The sequence below is a fragment of the Phaethon aethereus genome, assembly GCF_964289735.1.
Source record: "Phaethon aethereus genome assembly, chromosome: 14".
Lineage (NCBI taxonomy): Eukaryota > Metazoa > Chordata > Aves > Phaethontiformes > Phaethontidae > Phaethon > Phaethon aethereus.
Genome location: NC_138590.1, coordinates 5,682,029 through 5,696,157, shown reverse-complemented (window position 1 = coordinate 5,696,157; position 14,129 = coordinate 5,682,029).

The following is a 14,129-nucleotide window of genomic DNA, read 5'->3' as shown; positions in this document are numbered from 1 at the left end:
ACATTGTATTACACTGCTTGATTTCTTTGTAAAAATCGGTTTGATTTGCATGGAGATCATCCGTAAATTGTTACGAGTCAACACACGAATGGACTTTTTCTTACCAAAATTCGCAGTGATATCACCAATCCATGTCTAGTGAGAGCTATGATGTGAATGTCAACACATAGAGAAGTGTTAGTATTTGGTGGGAGTCTCTGGATAAAGCACTTTTTGGATGTTACAGTGACAGCACCTGGGACTTTTCTGTTCCAGCTCTCTTTGTTGCTACAGAGAAGCTGCACTGGTAATAACAATGATGGGAAAAGTGAACAAAGAAATTCACTTTATGCTTTCCCTTTAGGAAGTAATAAACCTGTTCTACTCCTTAGGCCTTGATCTCACTATGAAATTAAAAACACGCAAGTCATCATTCTACTTAAACTCATTTTTGCTGACACAATTCACGGACATATACTGTGAATAATCATGCACAGGTGTTATTACTGTGTATGGTCTCTTATAAATAAATCAATAGTAGTACGTGAATTACAGACTTCCAGCAGGAGTAGGGTTTCACAGACTCACAGGCTTTAAGGCCAAAGGGCATCATTAGGTTGTGTAACTTGACCTTCTCTATAGGATATCATATAATTTCATCCATTTACTCTGTACTGAGTCCAATAACTTATGTTTGACTAACACATCTCTTCTATATTTGCCTTTATATTGAGTTTCTTGGCCAAAAATCCATTACCATTTTTGTCAGGTCTACCATCACCTAAAAGAACTTCTGGGGATTTCGTTCACGGTATTAGAAACCTGTCACTGGGCATGTGGTGCTAAGTTCCTTTAAATGGCAGATTGTCCTAGAGTCTACAGTTCTGCATGATCAGTAGTGTTTGTGTTGGGCTTTGGGATTCTTTTGCGTGAAATACGTATCCAAAATATACTACTGCCTGCCCTGTTTTCTTCTCTATAGGTTTTTTGATAGGAAGTTTTAACAAATTTTTAACAAACTGGTAACATTACTAAAAAAACAATGTTTCCTCCATTTTCAAAAGAAAAATTATATACTAAAAATGCATTCTAACACCATCCAGACTCTTCCTCTCATCTTTTTTTTATCCTGTGTAATTCCTGACAACATCTGATATGTTCATGCTAGCATTGTAGCATGGATGATTTGAGAAGGATTTTTAAATGGGAAGGGAAGATTTGGGAAAACATATATTTGAACTGTGTGGCTGCTGCTCCCAAGGTGGGCATTGCCAGCATTCTTCAGTCTCCCAGATGTAAACTGGCATGCTGAGCTAGCAGTACTGTATTTAAACCACCCATCTCCTCTAGACTGTTAGAGATTTGCACTCCCAGAATTTATTGTCTGTTTGTAGTCAGCTATTTATTTAATAGATATTTAAAGACATGGCTTTACTTTATGTCACGGATTATTCTTCATGTTTTTTTTCAGGAGTTTTTAGTCTAAACAGAAATTATTTTGGATCATCAATATATAAAACAACTTTAAAGTATTTACGTAAATTTGATTCCTGTACTATGTTCCTTAAGGTATTCCTTATCATCCTTGCAGAAAAAAAAACCCAAACCTCCAAATGAATACACAAAAAACCTCCCTCAAAACAAAAAAAAATAAAGTGAAGAGCAGATATTCCTCCTGTAGATCTCCTTGTAATTGAGGAGAGGAAGCTTTTATCTTGCTGGCTCTCTTAGAGCTCTGAGAGGACTCCCTGTAAAGGTTGTGAAGACTCAAAAATACAGTTGGATCATTGAAATTAGGAGCCTTATTCTCTTCCTCACAGTATAGCTTGTGTTCCTATAGATACTTAATTTCAAGTCTGATGGTGTGAGTACCTGTGTGCAGGCTGTTTCCGAATGGATTCCCAGACCCACACCCAGTTTTTGACATACACTGCAAGCATGAAATGAAGTCTGTGAACTAGCAGTTTTGCTAAATTCTTTATACCCTGATTCAACAGTCACATAATATTTTCAACAGCAATAAGGAGAACAATGGTAACTTCATGCACAGACTGTGGAAGGTTTTATCTTCATAGGTTAACATATAAGGTTTAAGCATCTTGTAAAATTAATTGGAGAGGAGCTAAGAGTTCCTGAACACTTCTTACGCCTGCCATTACTTCTAGAATTTTGTTTTGTTACTTATTTGAAGGTGATAATACCGTTTTGACAAATGTAATGCTTTCAGATATTTTTAATAAATTCATAGTACAAAGTAACTGAAGTACAGAGATTTTATAATGAGCAGCAAAAATGAGAGATACTTTATTAGGCTGTGTAACTACCACTTGCTGATTATTTTTAATTGGTGGAATAACAAATTGCTGGTTTATCTCTTTAAGCTTTTGACCTAGTAACTGCACTGTTTTTCATGAAACGTCTCCTTTGGATGTAGCTAGAGGCTTTCTCAGTGGTTTTGTTCACAAAGTTATAAATTACTCTCTGGTATTAGTTCACAGAAACATAGAATCATACAATAGTTTGGATTGGAAGGGACCTTTAAAGGTCATCTAGTCCAAGCCCCCTCCAACGAGCAGTGACATCTTATATAATCAAACTAGTTAGTAGTTTATATACTTTTCGAACAGTGTACTTACGAGTCTCTAGTAACATGCCACTGGTTTTTTACAGCTCTTTGTGTGACTTTTCAAATGAAATAATCTTTTGCAACCAACTCCTAAGCACTACTTCATACAGAAACACTTGCATTACGAATTGCAGAGCAGCGTTAGTCCTGTCTATCCCTTCCCTTCCCTTCCCTTCCCTTCCCTTCCCTTCCCTTCCCTTCCCTTCCCTTCCCTTCCCTTCCCTTCCCTTCCCTTCCCTTCCCTTCCCTTCCCTTCCCTTCCCTTCCCTTCCCTTCCCTTCCCTTCCCTTCCCTTCCCTTCCCTTCCCTTCCCTTCCCTTCCCTTCCCTTCCCTTCCCTTCCCTTCCCTTCCCTTCCCTTCCCTTCCCTTCCCTTCCCTTCCCACAACCCAGTCTTTGCCATGTAAAAACAAACAATTTGGTAAAAAAACCCACCACGATTGCTGAACCGTATCTCCACGCATTAATAACTATTACAGGCTGCCCGACCAAGGGGAGCCTATTGACGAAGCATTCTGCAGCTGCAGGAGGCATCACGCTCGCAGGCTCTCATCCTGCTGGGGGACTTCAACCACCCCGACATCTGCTGGAAAAGGAGCAGAATGATCAGTAGGCAATCCAGGAGACTCCTGGGCTGCATGGAGGATAACTTCCTGTGCCAGGTAATACACAGCCCTGCCAAAGGGGACGCCATACTGGACCTGTTGGTCACCAACACAAGTGAGCTACCGGGTGATGTCAAGACTGGAGGCAGCCTGGGCTGCAGTGATCATGCACTGCTGGAGTTTGCAGTCCTGAGGGATAGAGGGCAGGTGAAGAGTGAAGTCAGGACCCTGAATTTTGGGAAAGCAAACTTCAAGGTCTTCAGGGATTTGGTCAATAGGACCCCCTAGAAAACTGCCCTCAGGGACAAGGGAACAGAACAGAGCTGGCAGATCTTCATGGATGCTTTCCATAGAGTGCAAGAGCTCTCGATCCCCAGGTGTAAAAAATCAGGAAAGGAAGGCAAGAGACCAGCATGGCTGAGTCGAGACCTGCTGGGCAAACTCAACAGCAAGAAGGAGATGCACAGGCAGTGGAAGCAGGGATGAGTTATCCTAGGATGAGTACAGGGACGCTGCCCGGTTGTGTAGGGATGAGGTCAGCAGAGCCAAGGCACAAATGGAGCTGAACTTGGCAAGGGATGCAAAGAATAATAAAAAGGGCTTCTACAGGTATGTCAGCCAGAAAAGGAAGGTCAAAGAAAGCGTAACACCCTTGATGAGCAAGGCTGGCAAACTGGCAACAATGGATGAGGAGAAGGCTGAGATACTCAAGGGCTTCTTCGCCTCAGTCTTCACCAGCAGTGTCTCTTCCCACTCCTCTCAACGGGATGGCCTGGAAGACAGGGACTGGAGGAGTGAAGTCCCTCCCACTGCTGTGAGGACAGGCTGAGAGAGTTGTGGCTGTTCAGCCCAGAGAAGATCAGGTTCAAGACCACCTGTGGAACCTGAGTATGCACAAGTCTATGGGACCTGATGAGACGAACCCCAGAATCCTGAGAGAATTGGCTGATGTAGTTGCCAAGCCACTCTCCATGATGTTTGAAAAGTCTTGGCAGTCAGGTGAAGTCCCTGGAGACTGGAAAAAGGGAAACACTGCACCCATTTTTAAAAAGAGTAGCAAGGAGGACCCTGTCAGTCTCACCTCTGTGCCTGGGAAGATCATGGAATAGATCCTCCTAGAAGCTATGCAAAGGCACATGGAGGAGAGGGAGGTGATTCGAGACGGTCAGCATGGCTTCACCAAGGGCAAGTCCTGCCTGACCAACCAAGTGGCCTTCTATGATGGAGTGACCACATCAGTGGACAAGGGAAGAGCTACGGATGTCGTCTATCTGGACTTCTGTAAGGCCTTTGACACGGTCCCCCACAACATCCTTCTCTCTAAAGTGGAGAGATGGATTTGATGGGTGGACTGTTCGGTGGATGAGGAATTGGTTGGATGGTCACATCCAGAGGGTGGTGATCAATGGCTCAATGTCCAGATGGAGATCAACGACGAGTGGTGTCCCTCAGGGGCCCATGCTGGAACCAGTACTCTTTAATATCTTCATCAATGACAGAAAGTGGGATCAAGTGCACTCTCAGAAAGTTTGCAGATGACACAGCTGAGTGGTGCGGTTGACACACCTGAGGCACGGGATGCCATCCAGAGGGACATGGACAAGCTCGAGGAATGGTCCCATGTGAACCTCATAAGGTTCAACAAAGCCAAATGGAGCGTCCTACACCTGGGTAGGGGCAGCCCCCGGTATCAGTACAGGCTGGGGGATGAAGGGATGGAGAGCAGCTCTGCCAAGAAGGACTTGGGGGCACTGGTGGATGAAAAGCTGGACATGAGCCGTCAATGTGCGCTCGCAGCCCAGAAGGCCAACCGTGTCCTGGGCTGCATCCAAAGCAATGTGGCCAGCAGGTCGAGGGAGGGGATTTTGCCCTTCTGCACTCTGGTGAGACCCCTCCCGTTGCGCAGTGCTGCGTCCAGCTCTGGAGCCCTCAACACAGGAAAGACACAGACCTGTTGGAGCGGGGCCAGAGGAGGGCCACAAAAATGATCAGAGGGCTGGAACAGCTCTGCTGTGAGGACAGGCTGAGAGAGTTGTGGCTGTTCATCCCAGAGAAGAGAAGAGACCCTTCTTGCAGCCTCCAGACTTTAGCAGGGCCTGTAGCGGTAGGACAAGGGGCAATGGTTTTAAACTAAAGGAGGGCAGATTTTGACTAGATAGAAGGAAGAAATTTTTGACAACCAGGGTGGTGAAACCCTGGCACAGGTTGCCCGGAGAGGTGGTAGATGTCCCATCCCTGGAAACATTCCAGGTCAGGTTGGACGGGGCTCTGAACAACCTGGTCTAGTTGAAGATGTCCCTGCTCACTGCAGGGGGGTTGGACTAGATGGCCTTTAGAGGTGCCTTCCAACCCAAACTATTCTGTGATTCTGTGATTCTATTTGTTATCTATTATCATCTTACCACACAGTGATGACATTTTCTTACAGATTTATTTTGTGACGTTTTACACCCCATCCAGGATGCAGGGTTTAACATTCATTCTCTTTTGTTATGTAATTGGAGAGCATATAAATATATATCTATAATCTGATATTCCTGAGGGCAGTTGTCTCCACAATCTGAGAAACTCAACTAATTGATATTCCTTAGCAATTTTTTTAAACTAAATGTATCCCAGTGATGTCAGGGACCTACTGAGTTACTTCTTCAAACTGTTTCCCTTTCCTCAGACCGTTCCAATATTTGAACAGAATTCTATATATTTTCTTGCTTTTAAATGAGACCCTTGTTGTTCATAACCTATTTAATACGAAAAACTGTCTTATCTAAATTGATTCTGATGCAAAAAGCTGTACATGTACACTGATCTTTTGTCTTTGACCAAAATGTGAATTATCTTATGAATTATAATTCAATTGTTATGGTTCTCCAGTTTGAAAAAAGTTAGCCTCTATAGAGAAGTAGGCTTCATAGAAGTGCCTTTATACAGATTTTCCTGGCAGGTAAAAATCGTAGCTGATGCAGCCAGAATATATTTTGATAGACCCAGGAAGAACGGATTTTTATCTGTGAAAGAGGACCAGAAACCTTAAAAAAAAAAAATCCTTGAAGACATTGTTTTAGTCAAGCAAAAGATTTTTCCCTCTTTTCTTTATCCAGTCAATCTATACAAGTGATGTAGAAGTTCTGCGGACAGAGGGATTATAAATAAAGTTCTGGTGTCCTACTGCTAAAGCACTGGCATCTGGTTTGTGGTCAAGTGTTGCAGACCAATTTAATTTAAATTATTTAGTATTTAATTTATTTGCCAGTCCTTTGATGGCATCCTAGGATTTCCTTGTAGATGTGCTCGTTCTGAGGGAAGTAATGCATTAATTTGTAATCCATGTAGACATTAGTCTGTTGATATTCTCTCATTAGGAGAGAAATATTAGTACTAAACTGAAGGAATAGCCAAAAGATAATGAAACCATGTTATCAACTCTTTCACTTGTAAAGAATAAAATTAACAGAAAAGAATAGGTACCTAGATATTTTGTTAGTATTTATTAAGGGCTCAAGCTTACCTTTCAGATTTTTACTGAAGTAACGATTGAGTACACATTTCTGGTTTAATGAATATAAAAGTGATTTTTAAAAATTTTTTTGGCTGTCCCTTTTTTGTGGATTTTTTAAGATGGAAATAGGCTTGCTGTTTTGTCAGCATTCATCACTTTTGACTCGTTATTCCTTGCGTGGCCAAATTCAGCCCTTGGGTAAGTGATAGGGATTCTTCCAAATGAGGAGATTGCTCACTGTTTTGTATCTGCTGTGAGCTACACTGACCTGTTTCCAGCTACCTGTGATGTTTAAGCTGGAGACTAAAACATCTTATTGCCCAGTAATACAGACAGAAAGAATCATAAGAAAAATTCTATTATCAGATAAAGTATTTTTAGTAATGAGGGAGCAGGATATAGTCATGCTAGATGCTTAATCTGAATGCCAAGAACTCCTCAGATCACACTGTATTTATAACATTTTCCATTTCCAAACAATGAGCAATCAAACATTAACTAATTGAAATGCCTTCAGTGGTGAAAGAAAATACAAAAATACATGAAATTATCAAATTAAAAAAACAAGTGAGTAATTCATCAGCTTCACCATCACTTTAGAAGTAGCAGCAGCCAAGTTATCCCTACACTGCATATCAATCAATTTTACTTTTTACAGCTGATAAGATATTCTCTAATTAAATTATGTTTTAATTGCCTTTGACTTTTAATGCAAGGAAAATGGCAATACGCTTTCCATTAAAATACTCCCTACTCATTTCTCTACACTGTGATTGTCATTATGCAGTTAACAGTTGTTCCACAGTGGTATCAAGACTCCACATTGTCTCCTTAAACAAGGATCCCGAAATAAACGTGGGGTTATTTGCTATGTCCTAGTGTAATTCTTCACTTATACTCTGTTGTCAGTTATTCATATAGCATCTTTAGAAACATTTGATTCCATGTGTGACTGCATTTACAATTAGAATACCAGTCCTGGAAAACGCAATCTCCCTGTTTTTCAGACTGAGTTACTAATTACCTTTCAAAATATTTGCTTTTTATAAGACTGTCATGAAGTGCATAGGTAGAAGTTGTGTTCCTGCTTTGTGATATGAAAATTGAAGTTAATTATAGTACAAAAATGTGTGTCACTAAGAATGTGCCAAAATAAGGACCATAGATCCAGTTCAGGCCGTCAGCACTGGCGTGGTTGTCCTGCATGCGATGGCAAGCATACAAGGGCTGTACTGATAAATAGACCAGATCCAAGATGCAAAACGTAAAGAGGATTTTTCTCCCAGTACCTCTTCTGCATCTCCAAAGCAAAGGGTGGGAAAGAAGCAGCTAATTTCTTGATAGTTCCTATTCTGCAGTTCAGAAAATACAGGAGTGCTTTGGGGGTTGGTATTTTTGACAATTCAAACCATACTTCATCTTAATTCAGCTCAGAAGTAAAGAAAGGTAAGCAAGCTATAAACAGACGCTGCTGCAAGATGTGAAAGCAAAACCAGAAAAAACAGAAAGAGACAACTTCTTTCTCTGGGCTTTGAGATAACCAGACTGGAGGAAAAACTGAAGTGCAGCCACACTGGATTTAGTTTACTGTCTGACCCAGAAATTGATTTCTACACCAGTTGCAAAGAAAACATCACCTCGAGGTTGTACATGAAGGCTTCTGTCACACTGTCACACAATTACTCAGCATTTAGCATTCACTTATTGCTTTATGGACCTGACACTATATATATACTTGCGCCTGGTTTACAAATAAAGAAGTGCTGCAACTGTATTTTCCAGCCATTCCATCAATGAACAGATAATGATACAGCCAAGGCTGAGATATTTTGTATGAGTAGTGGGCATTTTAGTCCCTGCACGAGTCCTTAATCTCCCTAGGATCCACAGGAAGAAAATTATTTGATATGAGAACCTTTGATATTACAAGTTGTATTTAACATTTCAAGGCTCATTTGAATCAGCTCAGCTCACTGAACTGCTACACCATACAGGACAACACATCCTGTAGAGAGGAAAAACCTATAGATGTGTTCTGTAGCCTAAAGGTATATTACAAAAAATCATGAAAAGTGAGTTGCTGAAAATAAGGCTCAAAATTTTATTGGTGCCATTCATTTCAGAAGTCATCTGACAGCACAGACCTGGTGCATTACAGAACAGAACAGGAGATGGATGAGGAGCAAAAAGTAGTACTGAGATTTCTGTCACGTGCTGGGGAACTTCTTAAGACAGAAGTTCTGTTATGACCCACAAATACCCGTAGTGCATGAGTCAACCAAATTTCATATTGATCCAAGAACTACTATATCATAAAACTATATCATGATTCCTTCTCCCCTGAGGTAATCCATTAAGATGCTAAAAAATCTGAGTTTTCAGTAGAGATGTGCAGGCAACAACATCTACCTCCTGTGCCTTGGCAATGTACTAATGGCTATTGCCAAACAACTTGCCGTAAGCATTCAGCCAGGTTTCTGCCACAGCAGAAATAAATGAATAAATATGCTTTTACCCAGTTGTGCTACCCACGTTAACACATTGTTTTGTAACCTCAGTATAAAATAGAAAAAAACAACTCATTTTGGGGTTATGCATTCTGTGGTATGTTGAAGATGCATTGCAAAGCGGAAGGTTTTATGCCTTTAGAAAAGTGTATCTTTGTACTACTCAAAGTGCTTGGCTACTGAGTGTAGCGCTCTGAAAAGAATGCTTTCTGCAGATCTGCCTTTTTAACAAAGTAGATATGCTGATCATGTTGAACCAATGCTGAGGCTTTACTTAGGTGACATTCTCAGTGACACAGTGGGATAGATTTGGCTGGGGGGCATTTCTGTTAACAGGCCTGAAGGATTAAACTTGCATTTAATTTCTAAAAGCAGCACAGTTTTTGACAAGACACTTTGATTTCTATTGGTGGCATGAAGTTATTGCAAAGCAAAGGCGTGATATAACGTGCACGTTTTCTTCTCGCAGTGTTTCTTGGAGAGACAATGTGAGTCGGTGGTCAAAGAATCAAAATGTCAGAAAATTGAAGGGAAAAAAGATATATTTTTAGAGGAACTCAAACTGCCTCATATATAAGCTTATATTTGGGGGAAGAATAACTATATACAACTGGAGTGGTACATTGTCCAGTTAATGTAGGGGAAGGTCTGGTGTAGGCTCTCAAAAGTCAGTAAAATTCTCTGTGTTAATTCAAATTGACTGTAGGTCATGTCCTAGATTTATAATATTTATGTTAAAAGTATTGTGATTAAAAACAAACCCTAGCTTCTTCAATATATATAAATACAGGGGGAATTAACATGTACCTTACAAGATCTTTCACAAATGCAGTTAATGTGCTCTTTATAGGCAATACTCAAAATCTAGAGGAAGTGGTTGCAATCTACAGGAAGCTGGTAGGTCAAATTTTACAATTCTATAAACTCTAGTATAATTAGGCTGACAAAAAAGATATAAGCAGTAAGGTAATGAAAGTTGCATTTACTGTGTATTCAGAGAATATGCAAAATCATTTAAATTTACATACTAAGGGGGAGAAAATGCGGTTTAGCAGAGGCAATTAACATGAGAAAGTAAGACAGATGCTGTGCAAATAATTCATAATGAATAATTTCTTTGCTCCATTTTGTGTTTGCAAGTTTTCCAAACAAACTAGTTTTTCTGATGTATATGTTCAAACTGTTTGCTGAATAATATCTATGCATAATTTTTTGTCTGTAATTCATTCATAAGCAGAGCTTTTTGAATATTCAAGCTTTTTTTGAATGGGTATGTAGGTCATACAGCACATTTCTCTTTTTCCAATTGGAGAAACATAACGTATAGGTTCTGCTATGAATAATCACAATATTTAACAATATTTGCTTCATTATTTTACCGAACGTTCCTGCTAGTAAACTCATTTGTTAAAATAATCATGGAAAAAGAGATGCAAACAAAAGCAAATAAATTAGTCTGGCATCCCCTCTTTGGTTTCTTATTTGAGAAAAAAAAATTTGTACTGTTCATAATTCTCTTTGTCTTTAATTAAAATATATGAGGAAGCTGAACATACAAAGTCATAGTCTTAAAGATACTCAGGTTTCATATGGCTGTAGCGTAGCGTTATACTTAAAAACACAAGAGTTCCTTGCCCAAACGGGCGTGCTCGTTTACGTCATAGGTTCTCGTTGGCTGGTTTTCTGCCAGTTGTGCAGATCCACTAAATGACAAACCAGCGTTTCGGGACTACGAAAGCTCTTTAAGCTCGCTTTCTGAGCAACTGATGTGACGGGCAGCTTGCGCTTCCGTTTACGGCACGGCGGAGTTTCCGTCCGTTCTGTAGCCAAACGTGGTATCGGCTTCTGCTCTATAGCGTAAAGGAAAGACTTACACTTAGGAAGATAATGAAGATAAATATACTATTTGTTGGCAGTCAAGGTGATTAATTGCGAGAGGCAAGCTTAATTATGCCAGTAGTAATAATTGGTGTCATGGACAGACACCAAGTTTTTTATGGCCTATTGTTAGAAATGTGTTGAAGTTTGAATGTGAATGCATTAATGAATTGGTACAAATTGTGTTTTCTAACATAACAGCCATATATTCTTAATTATACTTAGAGTCACATTTATTTGGAATGCTGGAAAAGTCAGTTTTTACTCTTTCTGTAAGTGAAGCAGGTCATCAGACCTGAGAGACTACAGCATTGTTGTGATAAATTGCATATGATCAACTCAGCGATGAGTGAATTCCATTTGCAGAATCTTATTAGGAATGTAAAATGTATTGGATTTTATATATTTATTTTTATTTTGTACATGGTTTTATATTTATTTATATTTCAGAGTTTCTTTTTCAGTTTACTATTTCAATAGTGGTGATTTAAAAAAAGGTAATCTTGGTAGTAGTAAGATAAATATCACATTTCTAAGGAAACAGTGGAAGAATTTTAAGTTCTCTTTTTGAGGTACCTTTATACCCCCTTTATACAGTGGCAGCAAGAATCTGACAGTCTCAGCTAACACCTTTTTTCTCCTGAGATCAGAAATTAGCTTGGGAATAGTTTATGACATGGGAAATGCAAAGGATCCCCCAGACCTTTCTAACACTAATAGGACAGGAGGATGCAGAGAACATACAAATACGGTTTCACAAATGTCAATTCTGCAAACGTGTATCAGTGTGAAAGTTCTGCTGTTTTCATATTTCACGCTGAATAAAGTGAGAACACCAAGACAATTATTTTAAATAACTGAAGTGTTCCTATATGTCTTTGGAAGAGAATGGAAAAAATAGAATAACTTGTTTAGTAAGTCCTGGTGTAGCAGTGTGTTAACCAGCAATTACAAGTTCCTTTGGGTACAATGAAATGATGTCTTTAATGAGCATGACAAACTGAACCATCATTTGAAAATACAGAAAAATAACAATGAAGTGACATTAAAACTAGAAGGAAATTGTAGTACACTAATTTGGCAGGTTTTATATAGCAAACATGACTTAATTTTTTAAAATGGGATCTATACATAGAGTAAGAAAACAACAGAAGAGAAAACATCTATTAATCTAATGTAGTTGAGTATTCTCATTGTTCCTTTGGTTACTTGCCTTCTCTTTGCAGCTTTTTCAGCACTTGAAATTTCAACTTCACAAAGCATCTACACATAGTAGACCTTACAATTACTATGTTTTGTTGTCAACTTTCCTATTTATCTACAGTGTAAAAGAATATGTTTTGGAATCTAGGTATTGCGTTAGCGATTGCTATAATACATTATTTTTGTAATCTTAAAACAGACATTCTACATTATGCATCCCTGCAGATGTAAGTCCTGCTCTAACTTCCCATTCGTCCATGGCTGCCTTCATTTCTTTTTGCACTGCAGGCACACTTACCGGTAGGAGTGATAAATGAACATGTTTCTTTGCATTATACATATTTACAGCAAATAAACTCTGTATACCATATCACTTTAAAAATCTATTGCCCAGCACTGTTATAGCCAATGCATTAAATATTGGGCTTCTCATGGGCTGCTCACTGCAGTTTAACACAACAGATAATGAAAGGAGATCAGGCATGAAAACTTCCTCTTTATCTTGCACCTTTCGTCACCCAAAGTAACTGATAAGAGCTAAGTTCATCATCCTTCTTTCATACAATATTCAGGAAATCACGCACTTAAACTATGACCTTCAGAGAGAGGACTGTGTCATCTTGTTTAGTCAGTAGCAAAAGTGCAGCCCCGATCCTGAATGGAGTTGTTGGATTTGGTCAGAAGATAAATAAAGCAAGTGAATATTTTTGTGTGCTTGTATGGAACTTCTTTTCAAGGGAAATATTTTGCATTAAAAGAAAAGAGGGTAGAAGTCACAGAGCATAAAAAGTACTCATGAAAGATGGGGCTAAATGAAGGTTAAGCAAATAAAAAATAATATTGTTTAAATATTAGCTTACTTAAACATCAGTTACATAGTCTGTTATTTCATTATTTTATTAAAAATGCTATGCAATAACACAGAATTTAAGCTGTTGGAAAAAAGTTATTCCAATCTTGAGAATTTTATGTTGGTTTGTTATTATTTAGTATTTCTCATTGTCTTGGCATACTAGGAAAATGAAAAAATATTGTTCTATTATATTTTCTAATGCCAAGTGAGCCTGTAGAAGTAAAAAGGTCCACTGATATATCATAGTATTTTTAGGTAACAAATTCATCTTTTTCCTCCTGTAATTCCTTCCCCAATCTCTAGAGTGGTCTTATTTAAAAGGAACAAATGCTGTTAGTGAAGTTTGCGTTGGCATTTTATGTAGGGACAGAAGTGTATCACTTAGAAGGTAAACTGTCGCAAAATACATGCCCTATTTTATATATTGTACACTTCTGCTTTTACTTTTTTTTGGTTCTCATCATTCTTTCCTAATCATTCCTTGGGTTTTTACACGCCCCTTCCAGTAGATGATTTGTCTGCACCTTTTTACATGCTTACGGATGAAGCAGACTGCTAATTTAATACTGGTTTTGAATCAGACTTTAAATCTTGTACTGACTGAATTAATTTCAGTATTACGCGAAACAGCTACTGTATCCTTTATTCCCTGCTAGTTTCTTTTTCTCTTCTCTTTCTCTGTGTCTTGTTACAGATGCATTATTCTACCACTTCTTGTGGCTAAAACAATTTAACAGACTTTTCACCTAGACTAGGTACTAGAACTGTCTGTGTAGCCCTTTACCTAAACTTAGTTTCATTTACTCTTGTGCAGAGTAGGTACCTGTGGTGTACGTCATCCACACCAATACCGCTTCATGCAGCGCTGAGAAAAATCACTCCTGATATCAGAAACCAGTGCTGATTTTCTCCTTAGCTCACTTTGTCAGTGAGCTCATTGTTGCTAACCGGAATGCCCCCTTACCTCTATGGTTTATATC